Genomic DNA, 18,677 nt, shown 5'->3' on the forward strand with positions numbered 1-18,677 from the left:
GTAGCCAGATTAAATAAAATTTAAATGTACCTGCACATGACATAATGTTAGCTTGTGATGTAATGTCAAAGACGCAGTTGTTCCAGGGCCAAGCCTATTGCACATTTTTTGCAACCAGATGGCACCATTGCCTCAGTTTGCCTTGCTTCCCTGCATGGCCTGTTAATGAGCTGAGCGTTACCCACAAGCTGTTCATTGACTACTCGGAACTTGCTCTTCTTCCCCTCCCTAGCAAATGACCCGCTGCAACTCTCCACCCAATTGCTACTTTCATCGGGGACGCGCCTCTGCCTGAGCGGCTGTCTGTACTTGTTTAACAACAGCAACCAGTTTAGTGGCTGCATTTAACAGCGCACTGTGGTTGGCTTTCTCTGTTAAGCCATTTCATTTCCTAGGGCTGTAGAGGAAATAACCCTGGATTTAAGACTGGCTATTTTACTGCATTTGCACATCGGGAAGTTATAAGAGCATTTACCAGTGGGAGTTTGCCATCTTTTTCTTGCCTTATATCAGACTCTTTTGGATGGATGGTGCACAGTAGCACATACAGTCTGTGTCGGAGGCAGCACATACTGTCAGCCACACAGCTTGTCTTTCAGTTTGCCAACTGACCTGGAAAAAATGCCCCGGCTTGCTCCTGTGCATGTACAGTGGTACTTCGGGTTACAGACACTTCAGGTTACAGACTCCACTAACCCAGAAATAGTACCTTGGGTTAAGAACTTTGCTTCAGGATCAGAACAGAAATTGTGCGGCGGCAGTGGGAGGCCCCATTAGCTAAAGTGGTACCTCAGGTTAAGAACAGTTTCAGGTTAAGAACGGACCTCCAGAACAAATTAAGTTCTTAACCTGAGGTACCACTGTACTTGCAGCTTGATCTACAAAAATCAAGTGATGCTTTCTAAAGCATGCAGACAAAGGCCAATATTTGCTCTGAGTTGCTGCTACCGGCACAGCTATAGTAGATACCTGAAAAGTTGGCAAAATTAGCCATCTCTACACAAGGTGTGTTGTCTGTGGCAGGGTCACAGGGCATTTCCAGGCTGCTGTTGTTTTTAGGTGGGAGTCTAACACATGCCTGCAAATTACTTGGCAGTCTTGTACAACAAACCCATCATCCCACAACCCCATGGCTTCTCCCCCCCCTTTCAATAAGAAGAGTGTTTGAGAAATGCCCTGGAATGTATGAGATAACACTCGTTTGGCTGTATGTCATATAACCTCTGTGGAAACGAACGAGGACCAATGTTTGACAAATAGAAAACGTTGTGTAACCTCCCTGCAAACCTTATGCAAACCAATCAGGATGGATATTCAGTAAACAGATAGTCTAATGAAGCTATAGTGATTTTTAAAAAATAAGCTTTTTTGAAGCACCCCCCAACCCACCTCCCCCCGGAGCATGTTGTTTTCTGCCACCTTTCCCACCTCCACCTTGTTTCCCGTAGCGATTACCAGCTTGGAGACAAGGCGGCAAGACTGGGGGAGAGGGGGTCATTCCTTTCCGATAACTATTTATTCACATTACCAGACACAAAAGCCCCTTTGAAGGTAGAAAAAAGGAGCACAGAATGGATGACACAAAGCGCCTTTTCTTCTTCTCCTGCTGCGGACTCATCTTGCCCTGGGCTTTCCATCGCTGCTCATCTTCCTCCCTCCCCTCCCTGCTGCATGGCGGTCTGTGCTTTTGTTTGACAAATCCTGTTATCCGAGCTCAGAGCCCAAAGCAAGGGCAGCTGATCGCCTGACCCCTCTGCATTCTCCAGCACGGAATGAAGACAGGCAATCACAACACGCCGGACAATGGGAAGGGCGGCCCTGCTTGCAGGGTGGCACCTCTTTTCCTCTCTCCCCTAGAAACCAAACATTGCAAGCTCTCTAAAGAAAGCAGTTTGGCACCTGGGGGCCAGAGACAACAGTCTGGGGTGGGGCTGTGGGAGGAGTTTAGAAGTTTGGGAGTGGAGCTCAGCACAAAAGCTGAGCCATGCTCCCCAAAAGCAGAAGCAAACAGAAGCCCAACTGGTGCAGCAGACTGTGTCAACTCACCAATCCAGCTAATATTGTCTACACAGACCGGCAGTAACCCACCTGGGTTTCAGACATGGAATCTCTCCCAATCCTACTCGAAGATGCCCAGGATTGAACCTGAGACCTTCTGCATGCAAGGTAGATGCTCAAACCACTGAGCCACGGTCGTTCCTCAAATGTATTAGTCCTGTTAGGTTGGATCAGAATGCATTTTGAGCAATAAGCTGGTCATTTCAGGTCAGTGATTCTGCCTTGGAGCTAGTCTGTCTGTCTGTCTGTCTGTCTGTCTGTCTATTTATCTATCCATTTGCCATGCATGGGGGCTCTCCCTCCCTCCCTCCCTCCCATCCTCACAACATTGCTGTGAGGCAGGTTAGCCTGAGAGTTGATGACCTGGCAAAGTGAGGGTTTGGACTCTGGTGGTCTCCTAGTTCCCAGCTCGAATCTCAAACCACTGCACCATGCTAGCTCTCCTCTAGAAATTCTGGAAAAGCAGTTTGCTCTCAAGAGGATGAGATTTAGATACCTGGCCTCAATACATTCTTCCCTTCCTGGTGAGTTTGATTCATGCACCGAAATTACAGGTGGGCATGATCCCAGGGCTCATGTGCCTCTTCCTCTTGTCCTGTGTAGCTCATAATTGCTGTTAAAATTGCCCCTGATGCTGCTGATGTGCTGATAATGCCATTGCTGCAGTCAATTTGAAGCACTATCTGCATAGGCAACAAGGTTACAGAATCCTTCAACCACTGTTTGCAGGGGAGGAGGGACTTCCATGAGAAATGGACAGGTGACACTCGGTTCTCAGGTATTTGAAAACATGAACCTAATAATTCCCCTTTTTGGATCAGATCCGTGTCTATGTGGCCCTGCAATCTATCAATTTCTCTCTCTCTCTCTCTCTCTCTCTCTCTCTCTCTCTCTCTCTCTCTCGTAGATAGGTAGCCGTGTTGGTCTGCCATAGTCAAAATAAAAAAATTCCTTCCAGTAGCACCTTAAAGACCAACTAAGTTAGTTCTTGGTATGAGCTTTCGTGTGCATGCACACGAAAGCTCATACCAAGAACTAACTTAGTTGGTCTTTAAGGTGCTACTGGAAGGAATTTTTTTATTCTCTCTCTCTCTTTGTGTGTGTGTGTGTGTGTTTAGAAGATCTCAAGCAGAACATAAAAAGGTGGACTTACCTTGTTATTCCTACCATCCCACCCCAGACAACTGGTAATCAAAGATATACTGGCTCTGTACATGGAGGTTTTCTAAGCGATCCCCTGCAGCCCAGAAGCAGCAATAAGCCGGGATAAACCACCGTGCATTGATTTCCTCCCCATAAATATGTGCTTGTGCAAGCTGTGGCTTGAATAGTTTTAATTTAAACTAAGGGTGGCTCACTGTGATCGTGTTTCAGAGCTGCCGATCTGTACGGTTGCCATCTGGATAGGCAATTTTAAATTTGCATACCTTTAATTGAACATACACAAAGGCAAACAACCCCTCCCCTCCCCACAAAACACCCTCAAGAACTTCAAAGTTGTGGCAATATTAGTTTTCATCCACACACATCTAAACAGAAGGAACACACACACCAATACCCTACAGGTGCCAGGAAAGCATATATAGCCTCTTACGACGCGTGGGAAGAGTGACAAATGCGAAGGACATCTTTATTACTATTTATTGTGTTTCACAATAGGGCACATGGTTTCCCACCTCTTCATTTAATTCTCACAACAGCCCTGTGAGGTAGCGCTGTGAGGTAGTGACTGTCCCAATGTCAAACCCAGTAAGCTTAATGGCAGAGTGGGGATTTGAACCCTGGTCTCCCAGGTCCTAGTCTGACACTCTAACCACTACACCATGCCGGCTGTCTTTTGCACAGTGGGCTTGGTTCTATAGGTACATCTCCCACTATCTTCCACTCAAGAAAGCAAGAGGCATGATCCAAGTTCAAGGTCACACGCCAGCTATGCAAGAACGTTAGATGGGGATGCAAAGCAAGGCTGGGTGAGGGGCATGGCCTGGGGGAGAGTCTTGAGGGCTGAATGGGGGGCACAGTCACTGGCGGAGGAAGGGGGTGCAGTGGGTGTGGTCCACCCAGGGTGTCATCCCTGGGGGGGTAACTTTTCCATGCCGCCCCCCGGGACGCTTACCTCACCCCCATGGGCGGCTAGCCCTGCCCCCAGATGCCAGAATAGCTAGCTCCGCCTCTGGGCACAGTTGCTCTCCAAGCCTGAGGTTCCCCCTTCCTTGCTATGGAATGAATGCTTCCTCCCGGAAAATGACCAGAGCAACGCTGGCAGGAGGCAGAGAAATGTTGTCACCAACCCCTGTCGAAATGGCCCCTATTTCATTTTTTATCAGTCCTGCCATCCAATATTCCCTGGACGCTTTGTCTTTGCTTTGCATTTTATCAATATTACCGGCTGATCCTGCCATCCCCTCTCCATGGGTTTATTAATATTGCCTTCTGATCTGTGGGTAGGAGCTGTGTTTTATATTCTGGCACCATCTACAGTCTTTGCCAAGCTCGGACGCCATCTTTAATTAGATTTTTCTCTGTGACTCTGACAAACATAAACTGAACACTCTCTCCCTGCCCCCGCCCCACTCCCAATCTCTCCAGGCAAACGCTCCGTTGCTGACTTTAGTATTCCAGTGCCATCACTAAACAGAGTTGGACCTAATTCCTCTGGTTCAAGTTGCTCCGTGGATGAATCATACAACACAGTTCAGGATTTTTGCGGGGGAGGGTGGGGGCATGGAAATGATGGGGGAATGGTCACATCTTAAAACAAAGGATCTAAATACCAGAGTATATTGGCAAAGGAGCACAGCTCAGTGGTAGAGCACCTGCCTTGCATTCAGAGGGCTGCAGGTTCAGTCCCAAGAGCATCTCCACGTAGGGCTGGGAATGTCCCCACCCCTGAAACTCTGGCGAGCCAGTGCTTGTTGGTGTACACAAGGGATGGGCGGGGGGAGCCTTTTCTGTCCCAAGTGACAGCTCAGCCCTGGAGGGCCAAATTTGATAGGTGGGCAGTTACATCAGGTGACACTGAGCTTTGAAGCCCTAACTATTGGAATTTTAAGACACAGCAAAAGGGCTGTTTGAAAACCCTTTTGCAAACAGCCCAGTACTGCTCTCTGAACCTCCCAAACCCTGAGTGGTGCAAGGCTGTTTACAAAAGGACTTTCAAAAAACCCCACACCACCTGGCAGGGGAACAGGTGCTACAGCCAAAGTGAGGAGCCTTGGATCCTTCACTCACCAGCTGATGAATAGAGGAAACAATCTTGCTGGCTGCAGGGGTCCGCTTCTCCCACACATTCCATGCAGGAAGTGTGCTGGTGAAGCAGCCCTAAGAAGGATTGAACTCTGTCTCCCTGCTCATCACCCAGTGGTGTCAGCTGATGGACAGGTGGGCATGGTTTGGAGGAAAAGGCCCAGTGGGCCACTTTAGACTTCCTGGTGGGCCAAAGTTGGTCCACAGGCTAGAGATAAACCACCAATGGTGCAGACAATACTGATCTAGATGGACCAGAGAGCCCGACTAAAGCAGCTTTTAAAGTTTCTATGACAGGATTGACTGTGGGCACAGATGTGATTAATGCAGAATGTGAACTTGTCCTCTTTGGATCAACAATGCAGCTGGCCAATTAGAAAGAAATCTTCTGGCTCAGCCTTGCCCACCCTAGTGCCCTCCAGACATTGCTGGAGGCAGCTGCCATCATCCTGACCACTGACCATGCTGCCTGTGGCTGATGGAGCAGGGCTGATGAAGGGTGTGGGCTGGGAAGTGCCCCAAGAGCAAGATAGAGAGACTTGGAGGGCCACATTTGGCCCCTGTGTCTGAGGTGCCCACTGTGACGGAAAAGTTTGTTTTCTGAGCAGGTTGAGTCATTCCCCTCCCCCCCCCGCCCCCAGCAAACAGTTAACTAGCAATAGCTCCTGATCAGCCATAATTCCAAGGGAGGCAGTTGGAGTGGAGTGAGGAGTGTGTGAGAGGGATTCAGTCTGTGAGTTTGATTCGATCAGGAGAGTTTGTTCTGACAGGTGGTAGGGCTGAGGAGAGCCGAGAACTCTCAGTATATGCTCTAAGGTTCTGAATCACAGAAACCTGTTAAAATAGAAAAGAGACAGTACCACATGGTGTTTATAGGCAAAAAAGAGTCCTCAGAGGGAATACTCTGACAGGAACAGGCAGTAGTGATTCCAAGGCCAAGGAGGATTTGGGGGTCTGTAAGGGAAACAGTCCAGTTAAAACCCTAAGTTCCTGAACTGTGTGTGGAGAACTCTGATCTATGAAAGTTGTGTAAAAGAAAGTAACTTCAAGCCTGAACAACATATAGCCTATAACTTGAGACACTATACATTTTAATAAAAAGCAACAGCACTGTGCCGTGAATAACCTCACGGTTTGTTACATTTCTGTGGAAGAAAGAAGAACCAAAACTCCTTGTTTACATCTGTTGTAATAAAGTTTGTTTGCAACCTGTTTCCCCAAAAGAAAAACCCACTGTCGCTCATGATTCATTATCCATTGGGGGAAATCACCTGAGGGAAGGGAAATTGAGGGCTGGCACAGCGGTGCCAGGGAGAGAGAGAGCCATTGAATCATTGCACCCACTCTAGCTTTAAATGGAAGATGCCATATGATTGGGTCAGTAATTGCCTGTCAGGGACCAGGCAGAGGAGGAATGGTGGAGACCGCCTCTCCATCCTGACCCTCCCAGTGAGGAGGAGGAGGAGGAAGACAGTATAGATTTGCAACAGTGGTTTGCGGGAGGTCACAGCTCAGAGGCAGATTAGGGGACAAGTTGGGAAATAATGGGAGAAGAGGAGCAGTAACTGTCTGACATGTTGTCATTAGAAAGCATTCCAGACCCTCCATTTCCCAGAACTTGGTGAGCCTTAAAAGTAGGAGAGCAAAGAGCTCAAAGACAGAGGGCACATAGCCATACCCGTAGAAGTGTGGAATGAAGAAGTGGGAGAGATGGGGATGGAGATTCACTTGGGACAACGCCATTATCCAAAAGGCTGGGTTCTGTATCCTCTCTCTACAAAGACTGAAATAAAAAAGGACTGTAAGAAACTTTTCCTTTGTCTTTAGACTTTCCTGGGCAACCAGCCGGGAGCCGCTGACAGCATCCTGACACTGCCCCAATGGTGGTGGCGGCACAGTATCTGCCTCCACCCTGGCTAAGGCCCTGAATATGGAAGCAAAGGTTCTGCAATGGTGCAGGTTCATAGCTGACCAATTCAGCCCTGCCTTGTAAATGTAAGGGCCTAAGGCTCCAAGACAGGAGGAAAAGCTATGCCACCCATGATCTTGAGATTAAGAGTCTCATGCACTATCGACTGAGCTATCCCAGACCTCACTCAAGGCAGGGCACTTCCCGGAGGACAAGGGCTCATGTCAGTCAAGATCATGCAGTAACTAAGGTATATTTTCCCACCACCTGTAAAACACCTTTAGGCACGAACGAAGTGCCATGCTGTCAACCACGGAGCAATAAAAGCCATTCCCAATGAATCTTAAGAAATGTATTTAAAGATTGGTAAATGCATTCATCCAAAATGATCCAGCTTTTCCTAATTTGGTTAAGAAGTACTTGGGTTCGTTTTTTCCTCCTCCCTCCCAAACCATTTTCCTTTGATCTTGTGTCTTTTAGATTGGAAGCCGGAGGACAGTGGTCATGTTATTACTGATCTTTGCAAGCTGCTCTGGGAAGCTCCTTTGGCTGAAGAGGAGAAGACTTTAACTAATTAAATCTTTGGGGGCTTCAACAGAAACTGTGCTCAGCTTGGCTTGGCTCAAGCTTTGAGGGTAACTGCACTGGCAGTTGGAAGACCTGCTGGCTCTGTCAGAAGGGAGCATGAAGATGAGGGTTTGTAGATTTTTCACATCCAATAGAAGGAAAATGTTGGGTTCCCCCTCAAGTTTGCTGCTTCCTTCAAGCATGAAGGAAGGGAATTATTCTTCTCATATCCCTCAAATCTTTTGCCAGAGTCTGAGATTAAAATTTCATGTATTGATTTATTTAAGATGCTTGCATACTGCTTTTCTTAAGCTCAGAGTGGTTTACACGAGAATAGAACAATATTTAAAATCACATAAAAGATAAAAAAAAGCTCAATAATGATTCGGATTTTACAAACTCTGTTAAAAAACACCCACCTGCTAGAATCCCAATATGAGCTGTGTGGAAAAATCCAGCTGGTTGTAGAAAAAAAAAGGGGGGCATGATTGTCTGGCTGGAGCATTTCACACTGCAACATTTTGTTACAGGCTCCAATTCTTCATGTGTTGTTCATATGCTCATTCATGGGAAGCGGCTGGCCTCAATGAGATGTTGGCTGATGGCACAACCTGGACAAAATGTGTCCAAAGTCTAATCTTGTGTGTGGGTGTTGCACATGAAGAAGGGGTGCCCACAATCAACCAGCAGTCGGGTTGGTTGATTTCAGGATGCACACCCAATGCCTATACCCAAACCTGCTGACATCTGTAATCGATAAAGTTGTGGCCTGTTTAAATCGCATACTGCTGTCCTGTGTTTTATCACCACAACTAATATGATGTTCAGCCCACACCTTGCCTGCAGCTTCACCAGGTCTGGACCTGCAAGTCCAGAATTAATTTGAGAAAATTCACTAAATTAAACTGGAATTCAAAAGGAGTGGAAGGCAGGACAGAGGTCTTCTGTAGATGCCCTTTTTTTATTGGGCACCTGTGAAGATCTGTGCTCATGAAGGTATTGGGGCAGTTATGCTTCTTCCCACTTTCGATGCTGTTTACATCTACAAAAAGTGTTAGGATGGACATGCAGTTCTATTTTCCATCTGTGTCCTATAACAGCCTGCTGAAATCTTTGTAGCTTTTTAATGCCACAAACGTACCAATTTATTTATTTTTGTAATAGAACAAAGCAAGACTCCCTCTGGATCACAATCTTGTAGAAATGTTGGGGAAGCATCACACTGCAACCAAAAAAGGGGAATGATTATGTGGATGGTCCTTTTCAATCTGCTCCTAGCATGCTATTAACAGGTCAATGACATGTAGGACAACACACCCAAACAAACAAACAAACAAACAAACAAACAAACAAACAAACCCATCAGTCTGGAGGGCCTCACAGCAAACCAAAGACATAAGAACTGAAAAAGATCCAGGCCTGCAACAGATGCAGCCAATGTAAAATGCAGGTATGTGACGAAAGACTTAACAGGTAGAGGAGCTTATATCACGACCCAGATTTTAATCCACTCCTATGTCACAAGCACAGGCATTTATTTCGGCAAGAGAATAAAATGCGTCTCTTATTTGCTTTAATTCACTTAGCTTGATTGCCTAATGAAGCCCAAATTCATTTTATTGGTTCATCTCAACTTTGGTTTATTTCATTAAACTTTGTTTTAAAGAACCTCTCATTTGCTTTATCAGAGCAAAAGAAACAAACCTAATCAAGAAGATTTCAGCTTGGTTAAACAAGCGGCTCAACAAATTATAAGGTTTTACTTCAGTACAGGGAGGGGGGAAAATGATTTATCCTGCCACCGTTCCACGAAATGTGGGAGAAGCACCAGAACAACTTTTGGAGTGTGTGAATTCACCAGGCACAAAGCAAAGAAGAATATGGGAAAGGGCCCATCTGCTGAATGGGCACAAAGGCACCACTTCCCCCCAATAGCCAACCAGATTCCCTGATGGAAAGCTCACAAGCAGGATGTGACTGCCATAGCACTCTCCCCAATTGTGAATCCTGACAACTGGTATTTCAGAGGCATAAAACAGTGGAGGCAGAACACAGCCACCATGCTAAACAACCATTGATGATCTTATCCTTCATTACAGATGTAAGGAGGTCATTCTGACTTGCATTTGTCACAACTAACACTGTTTGCATTCCACTGCAGGTCACTTTCTGCCAAACATCACATTATTTGTCTCGCTGCCTGCTATTAAATGTAAATTGCATATGCTATGTAACTATATACATAACTTATGTAGCTTGCATTTGTCACAATTTAAAGGAAACATCACAGCAATGTAAAAAAAAAAGTTTGTGGACTTAAAAAAACAACAAATTCTGATTGCATTCTTTACAGTTCTGGGAAGTGGGCATGTGAGAAAGACCTCTGTTGCTGATCTTGAGAGTGCAAGCTGGTTAATAAGGGTGAAAGTGATAGTCCAGTCATCTCAGGCCCAAACCACTTAAGACTTTTGAAGTATAAATTCTGCACTTTAAATTGGAGCCAGCTACTGGGTTCCCCCCCATTCCTCTGCAGTGCAAAAACTCAGCACAAATTCCAGACTTCCGGTCGGTGCCAGCGCTTAATGGCGGTCCTATCTCCGAGCTCCGGAGAGGGACTGCTTCGCAAGTTCGGGTCTTACCCGCTACGGCGAGCGGGGGACCCCTAAAATCCCAGGCGCTGAAGCCTGAGAACAAGGAGACTCGGTGGGCACCTTCGCGCCCCCCCGGTACCGTGAAAGAGCCTTTTTAAAGGCTACGGATCGACATCGGGAGAGAGCGCGGTGCTGAGAGTCGCTACCCAGCCTGCGAAGTGAAGCCGCGTCGCCATAAGCGGAGAGCGCCGATTCCTTCCTGAAAAGAAAATTTGGACTGAATTCCCGTGAGTAAGAGCTGGACAATAATCGGGACCCTTTAAAATTTTAGAAATTGGGCTAAAAACGGGGAGATTTAAGCAAAGGAAGTCTGCCTCCCCCCGACTGCATGAAAGTGAAAGCAACGGAACTCTAAACTTGCATCCGTTTAAACCTGCTCTTTGATCATATAAACCGGACATTTAGACCTTTGATCTCCCCTCTAGCAAACAGGGCAGAGGGGAGGTGAATCTGACCAACAACTGCATGATCCATTTGGAGGAAAAAAACCTCTGCTATCTCACCTATTTGAAAGCATGAAACGGTCTGCCTTGTTAGTACACTGAACTGACTTTTTCCTGTGAAGCGAGACTTTGATACAAAGTTTCCACAGTGCCTGATCACTGTATATCATAAGAAGAAACAGTATAAACTGGGCAACTGTGGCAATTTGGAGTTATAAGTTTTTAGCAACATTGACTTTGACTGTGTTAATCTCCTTCTTTTTTACATCTTGGACTGTCTCCTTTGTTTTTGTATTTGGAAATCCTGTTCTATGGCCATTTTGATTTGCTCCCTCTAGAGGATAAAGTAAAACTTGACGGCCTAAGACAGTGGAATTTTCCAAGGGAGAATAATCCCGTGGGAATTGACCTTGACATGAGTGGCCCACAAGAAGAGATAGTTACAAGAGCCAAGATCAAGCAACAACAACAACAACAGCTGCAGCTGCAACAGGCAAAGAAAAGAGGCTCAATTTCAGGCGCAACAGCCGGATCAGCAGGAACAACAGGACAAGACAAAGGAGCAGCCGTCTCTATGGAAGCTGTGACAGAGGCCTTGCTCAAGATAAACCAAACTCTGGAGTCTTTGACAAAACAGACTTCAGAGAACACACAAAAATTAACAGAAATATCAGCAAGATTAAACCAGAATACAGAATCTATAAATAAATTGGTGGAGGAAAACGCCACCACGCGCCAAATTGCCGAAGAGGCAAAAGCCACTGCCGGAGAGACACAGGAGAAATTAGAGCCACTTGCCAAGAAGGTCTATGAGCATGATGCAACTTTGGCCTTGTGGGAGTTACAGAGGAAAGAGAGAAATTTAAAATTAAGACTGATTCCGGAGAATGAAAGAGACAACCTTGTGGAATATTTGACACGGGAGTTTGTGGATTGCTGGGACCTTGAGGAAGACGAATTTAAAATTACGACTGCCTTTAGACTGGGTAAAAAGCAAGATAGAAAGACACCGAGAGACTGTTTGATTACATTCAGATCCAAGGAGGAAAGAGATAAAATATTAGGACTACACTTTGAAAAGGCCTTGCAAATTGGAAATTCAGCTGTACAGATCTTTAAAGACATCCCAAAATACATTTTGGATTTAAGAAACTTCTACAAGGACTTGGTTCTTTTGTTAAAGAAAAATTCTATCCATTTCAGGTGGGAGTTCCCACAAGGACTGTCATTCGACTATAAGGCAAAGAAAGTGAAAATAAAGACAATTCAAGATAAAGACAAATTTTTGGCAAGATATCAGGAGGACCTACAGAAGGGGACTGTGGACGTACTTGCAGAACAGAGGAGAGCACTGGATATCCTGAATCTCTCGTTTGGACAAAAACCACCACCATCAGAAGAAGAGCAACAACTTGGAGCTGTTGGAGGAGTCTTAAGAAAATAACAAGATGGCTTTGCAATTCCTTAGTTGGAATTGTAATGGACTGAATGGGCCCTTGAAGAGAAGACAAGTATTTCATATTTTGAATAGAGAACAACTGGACTTGATATGTCTACAAGAAACTCACATAACTAGAGCCCACAGGAGATTACTCACAAATAAAAGGCTAGGACAAGAATTTATCTCATCAGACAAAGTTAAGAAGAGAGGAGTGGTAATATATGTGAAGGAGAAATGGGCTCCAAAAATGATATTCAAAGATGAACAAGGGAGATATTTGGCTGTGGAGATACAAGTACAAGGAGAAAAACTTCTAGTTGTTGGAATTTATGCACCAAATGAAGGCAAATCTGACTTCTTTAAGAGACTTCATGAAACTTTGACGGACTATCTGGATTACAATATGATAATCATGGGAGACATGAATGGCGTGGTCTCCACTAATATGGACAAGGCACAAAGACTAACAGTCACTAAAGAAGGGAGACTCCCTAAGACTTTTTTCGAAATGACAGAAAATATGGACTTGATAGACATTTGGAGAACAAGGAACCCTCTGGAGAGAGAGGGAACCTTTTTCTCCCAAGCAATGATGACCTGGACCAGAATTGACCAAATCTGGGTTACTAGTGGACTGGCTCCAAAGATTAAGAAAGTGGAAATCTGCCCAAAAACTTGCTCCGACCATAACGCCGTGAAGATGGAGATGAAACTCACAATAACTGGTCAATTTAGATGGAGAATGAATGACACCCTCTTTCGAGATAAGGAGATTCTCACGAAGGCCCAAAAGACCCTAAAAGACTATTTTGAAATAAATTTGAGGACCGACGTGGAGAAAAGAGTGATCTGGGACGCAAGTAAAGCTGTTATGAGAGGATTTTTGATTCAACAAAATTCAATAAAGAGGAAAAAACAAACTGAGAAAAAAGAGAAGATTTTGGAAATGATAAAGGAAGGAGAGAGGAAATTAAGAACAAAACCAAAGTCTCAGGACATCTTAAGAGAGATCAAGTTATATCAAACACAATATATGGAATTGATGAACCAAGAGATTGAATGGAAGATAAAGCAAATGAAGCAAAAGACTTTTGAATCAGCAAATAAATGTGGTAAACTTTTGGCTTGGCAACTGAAGAAAAGGCAGAAATTAAATACAGTTACAAGCCTAGAGGTGGATGGAAAGAACATATCTAAACCCAATGAAATTAGAAATTGCTTTTTAAGTTATTTTAAAAAACTTTACACTCAAGGCCCGCAAAATGAAGAAGATATAGATAAATTCCTTGGAAGATATGGACTACGAAACATCTCTCATCAAAGTAAGATGGATTTGAACCAGAGAATCTCAGATCAAGAGATAGAGGCTGCCATTCAGAATATGCAATTGGGCAAATCTCCGGGACCAGATGGACTGACTTCCAGATACTACAAATCGCTGAAGGAATGGCTGACTCAACCACTAAGAGAAGTTTGTAATGAGATTCTTGAGGGAAAAAGGGCACCTGAATCGTGGAAAGAGGCATATATTTCACTCATACCAAAGTCAGAGACTGAAAAGACCCAACTTAAGAACTACCGCCCAATATCACTGCTTAATGTGGATTACAAAATTTTTGCAGACATTTTGGCAAAAAGATTTAAAAGAGTCTTGATGGAGAAGATTCATGGAGACCAAGCAGGCTTTCTCCCTAATAGACACCTAGCAGATAATGTAAGGAATGTAATAGACATTTTGGAAAAGCTAGAGGTGAATATAAACACTAAAGCAGTATTGATCTTTGTGGATGCGGAGAAAGCCTTTGATAATATTTCTTGGAGTTTTATGAGGAAGAATCTTCATGGGATGGGGGTAGGCCAGGGTTTTGAGAATGGTATGGCTGCAATATATTCTGAACAAAAAGCTAAACTGATTGTAAATAATGTTGTGACTGAGGAACTTAAGATAGAAAAAGGAACACGACAGGGGTGCCCAATTTCCCCATTACTTTTTATTTCAGTTCTGGAGGTGTTACTGAACATGATAAGAAATGACCAGCAGGTCAAAGGTGTGCAGGTCGGAGCTAAACAGTATAAGTTAAGAGCGTATGCAGATGACCTAGTATTGACTTTGCAAGAGCCAAACACTAGTACGAAAAAGGTCCTAGAAATAATACAACAATTTGGCCAGGTAGCTGGATTTAAGTTGAATAAGCAAAAAACTAAAGTTTTAGGGAAAAATCTAACAGATATGGAAAAGGAGAAATTTCAAGAGGAAACAGGTTTGACTGTGGTCAAGAAGGTGAAATACCTAGGGGTTTATTTAACATCTAAGAATGTGAATTTGTATAAGGACAACTATGAAAAATGTTGGTCAGAAATTAAAAAAGATCTAGAAATATGGTCAAATTTGAAACTGTCAATGTTAGGCCGAATTGCAGTAATTAAAATGAATGTATTGCCTAGAATGTTATTTTTGTTCCAGACCTTGCAGATTCTTGACAAGATGGAATGTTTTAAGAGGTGGCACAAAGACATCTCGAAATTTGTCTGGCAGGGCAAAAAGCCCCGAATTAAATTTAAAATATTGACTGACGCTAAAGAAAGAGGGGGTTTTGCCCTGCCGGACCTAAAATTGTATTATGAGGCAGCAGCTTTTTGCTGGCTGAAAGAATGGATGCTCCTCGAGAACACGGACATCTTGGATCTGGAAGGTTTCAATAATGCTTTCGGTTGGCATGCATATCTTTGGTATGATAAAGTTAACAGCGCCTTTAAAAATCACATTGTTAGAAAAGCATTATTTAATGTTTGGATAAGATATAAAGATCTATTGGAAAATAAAACCCCTAGATGGGTGTCACCAGTGGAGGCTAAAGCAGTGAAGAAACTCAATATGGAGGTCGGATGGCCGAAGTATTGGGAGATCTTAGAACAGGATGGAGATAAATTCAAACTACAAAGTCAGGAGAAATTGAAGCATAAAGTAGAAAATTGGTTCCAATATCGCCAAATAATGGAATTTTTTAAACAGGATAGGAAAATCGGTTTCCAGGTGGAAAAATCAAAACTAGAGACTGAACTGTTAGAACCCAATACTAAGAATTTATCTAGAATGTACAACTTGTTGTTGAAATGGAACACACAGGATGAAACAGTTAAATTGGCTATGATTAAGTGGGCTCAGGATGTTGGACATAACATTATGTCAGCTGACTGGGAATGGTTATGGAACACCGGTATTAAATTTACGGCATGTAATGCCTTAAAGGAAAACATTATGAAGATGGTTTACAGGTGGTACATGACCCCAGTCAAACTGGCAAAAATCTATCATTTGCCCGACAATAAATGTTGGAAGTGTAAAGAGACTGAAGGTACTTTCTATCACCTTTGGTGGACATGCCCGAAGATAAAGGTCTTTTGGGAAATGATCTATAATGAAATGAAAAAGGTACTTAAATGTACCTTTTCTAAAAAACCAGAGGCCTTCCTCTTGGGCATTGTCGGCCAATTGGTGACAAAGAAAGATAGAACTTTCTTTATGTATGCCACAACAGCAGCAAGAATACTTATCGCAAAGTATTGGAAGACACAAGATTTACCCACTCTGGAAGAATGGCAGATGAAAGTGATGGACTATATGACACTGGCCGAGATGACAGGCAGAATCCGTGATCAACGAAAAGAGATGGTGGAAGAAGAATGGAGAAAATTTAAAACTTATCTTAAGGACTACTATAAACTTAATGAATGCTAAAATGTTGTGGTTTCCAGAAGCAAAAGGGTACAGGGATACAAGGTTAGACTATAAAAGAGACTAAGATGACAGAGATTAGAAAGTAACAACTGGGAGTTGCTTGTTGAATTATGGACATTGGGATGCAGAGAGGGGGGGTATGGGGAAGTTCAAGAAAAGAGGTTTATGAAAATATGTTTGAAACTATACATGTATGTCTGTCACTTTTTGTGTTTGTTTGTTTTTCTTAAAAATGTTGTAAAACCAATAAAAATTTTATAAAAAAAACAAAAACAAAAACTCAGCACAAATTCCAAATCCCAGACATTGGCTTCCAGCCATGTCTCAGCATCATGTAGATCAGTGTTCCTCAAATCGGGGTCCCCATATGTTGTTGGACAATGAATCCCATCATCACTGATGGCTGGCTAAGCTGACTGTGGATGATGGGAGTTGTAGTCCAACAACTTCTGGGAACTCAAGGCTGAGGAACACGGCTAAATAATTTTTAAGAAGTATTTTTGTTCTTGGTAATGTCTCATCAGGCAATATTCTCCTGTAGGATGACAATGATGGATATATTTGTATATTTGTATATATATCAAAGTTGTGAATATTCACGTACCCAACCGAGCCACAAAAGTATTTCTTCATAGCACTCTCAGGAAGCAAACCCCTCCCCACAGACTTACTCCTTTGCCACCTCTCTGAACCTGAGCAAAACCCAGCCAACTCTTTAAGCAAGGCTTTAGTCTGACTTTAAATTGACTTTTCTTTCCTAAGCCCTGCGAGGGTTTTCTGAGGCTCACAGTCTTCGTTGGGGCTTTTAGGAGTCTTTAGTGGCTTAAGACAAAACTACGTTGGCCCTAATCTCTCGCAAAATGCACAAGGCATTTCCTACCCACCCCATTTTGTTCCCTCAAGCTTTTAGCCTAAGGTTTTCCTTTCCAGTTGTGTTTGTGTCAGAAATATATATATATATGCCTCAAGAAATCCACCCTTTTAAAATACCAAAATCCTTGGCTAAGAAGCCTGTGTGTGGCAAGATGGGAAAAGGCTTATCGTATTATGGAATCCAAGTGCCCTTTTGCAGCAAAGGCGACAAAGAATCGATGGGCTGGTTTATACAGTTAGCAAAGTCAGCAGTGAAACTTTCTCCAGGATTCTACCACTCCAGGCTTCGGTGGGGTGGGGCTCTTCCTTCCTCAAAGTGGCAGAGAGATGAGACACGTAACCTGACAGAAATACATGTGCTCTTTTTCTAAGCCCATATACACCAACACCACTGAGTCTGCAACAAAGTCCAAGGAAGAACTTTATCACTTAATTATACTGATCCCATGAACTGGCTTACATCCTGGTTCTATGTTTATTTACTTACCCACCAGGGTTGGTTCTGCTGTTGGGGAGGGTGAGGCAGCTGCCTTAGGCGGCACATACTGGGGATTGGGGAGGTAGAGGAGAGGTGTTGTAGGATGGGGCTGCAGAGGTCATGTGGCTTGTGACTGCCACATAGCCTGCCTTGCACCACCCAAGCTATCCAACATCCTTCTGGTGCTGTAATTTTAAAGAAGGATTCTAACTGCCAGCCCAATTGGTTTCTGCCTGTGGAACTGAGGAGGTACCATTTTGCCTTTTGTTTTACAAAGCCAAATGCCTCATGCTGACCCAGAGGAAGGCTTCTTTTCAGATATTAATATCGCGCAGCTTAAAATAATTGGATGCATAAAAACTGATTCCTCTTGAAAATAAAAATTGTCCAGACCCGTATTTTTATTGAAAACTTTACTAACCAGAACTTCTTCAAAACAGGTACAAAACAATCAACAATGCATCCAGAAAGTTGTACAAAGCAAATGCACATTCAAGCATAGGTTCTTCTTCTTAAATACATAACATAATTATGATCAGAGCAAAAATCAAAGCTCTGTCTCTCCCACAGCCAGCATTCCTGGTGAAGGCTATTTGCTCCTGGAGAGGCATCATGATTACATCCTTCTTTCGCTGTGCTTGGGAACAAAAGACAAAGGCAACTCCCTTTCAAAATGGAGATTTGCAGTTGAATACCTTAATCACGTGATCTAAGCTTAAACACTCATGTGAAAGCTAGCAGAGAACTTCAATAATTAATTATCAACCTGTCAGAGCTTCAGTATAGCCTGATGGAAGTTTCCTAAGTTCAACCCTCAGCAATATATATATATATATATATATATATATATATATATATATATATATGTATATGTATATATGGTAAAGGTAAGGACCCCTGGACAGTTAAGTCCAGTCAAAGGTGACTATGGGTTGTGGCGCTCATCTCGCTTTTCAGACAGTGTGTGTGTGTGTTTTCAATTTCAGTGTGCAATTAAATAATTTAACATGGTCTACCTGTAATGCACACTTAAAGTAGTATCATACCACTTTTAAAAAAATCATGTTACCCCCCCCCCTGCAAAGTACATACTCTCGAACATTTCTCCGATGAAAATAGGCACGTCCCATTCCATAATTATAATTTGACTATTCATACCCCACACATCTTATTGGGTTGCCCCAGCCACTCTGGGAAGCTTCCAACTTAGATAAAATAATAATAAAACATTAAACTTTTTTTTTTTTAAAAAAACCATTCCCTATACAGCAG

The 18,677-nt window shown here is 43.4% G+C and overlaps 1 long non-coding RNA gene across 1 annotated transcript; it reads left to right on the forward strand.

Moving 5' to 3' along the window:
• Nucleotides 1–1,400: 1,400 nt before the first annotated feature.
• Nucleotides 1,401–17,397, forward strand: LOC308574090. The gene is made up of 3 exons (XR_014002340.1): nucleotides 1,401–2,166; nucleotides 7,694–10,345; nucleotides 16,358–17,397. It is a non-coding gene; the product is annotated as an uncharacterized lncRNA (long non-coding RNA).
• The last annotated feature ends 1,280 nt before the right edge of the window (nucleotides 17,398–18,677 follow it).

This window comes from Podarcis bocagei (assembly GCF_964188305.1).
Source record: "Podarcis bocagei genome assembly, chromosome: 15".
NCBI lineage: Eukaryota > Metazoa > Chordata > Lepidosauria > Squamata > Lacertidae > Podarcis > Podarcis bocagei.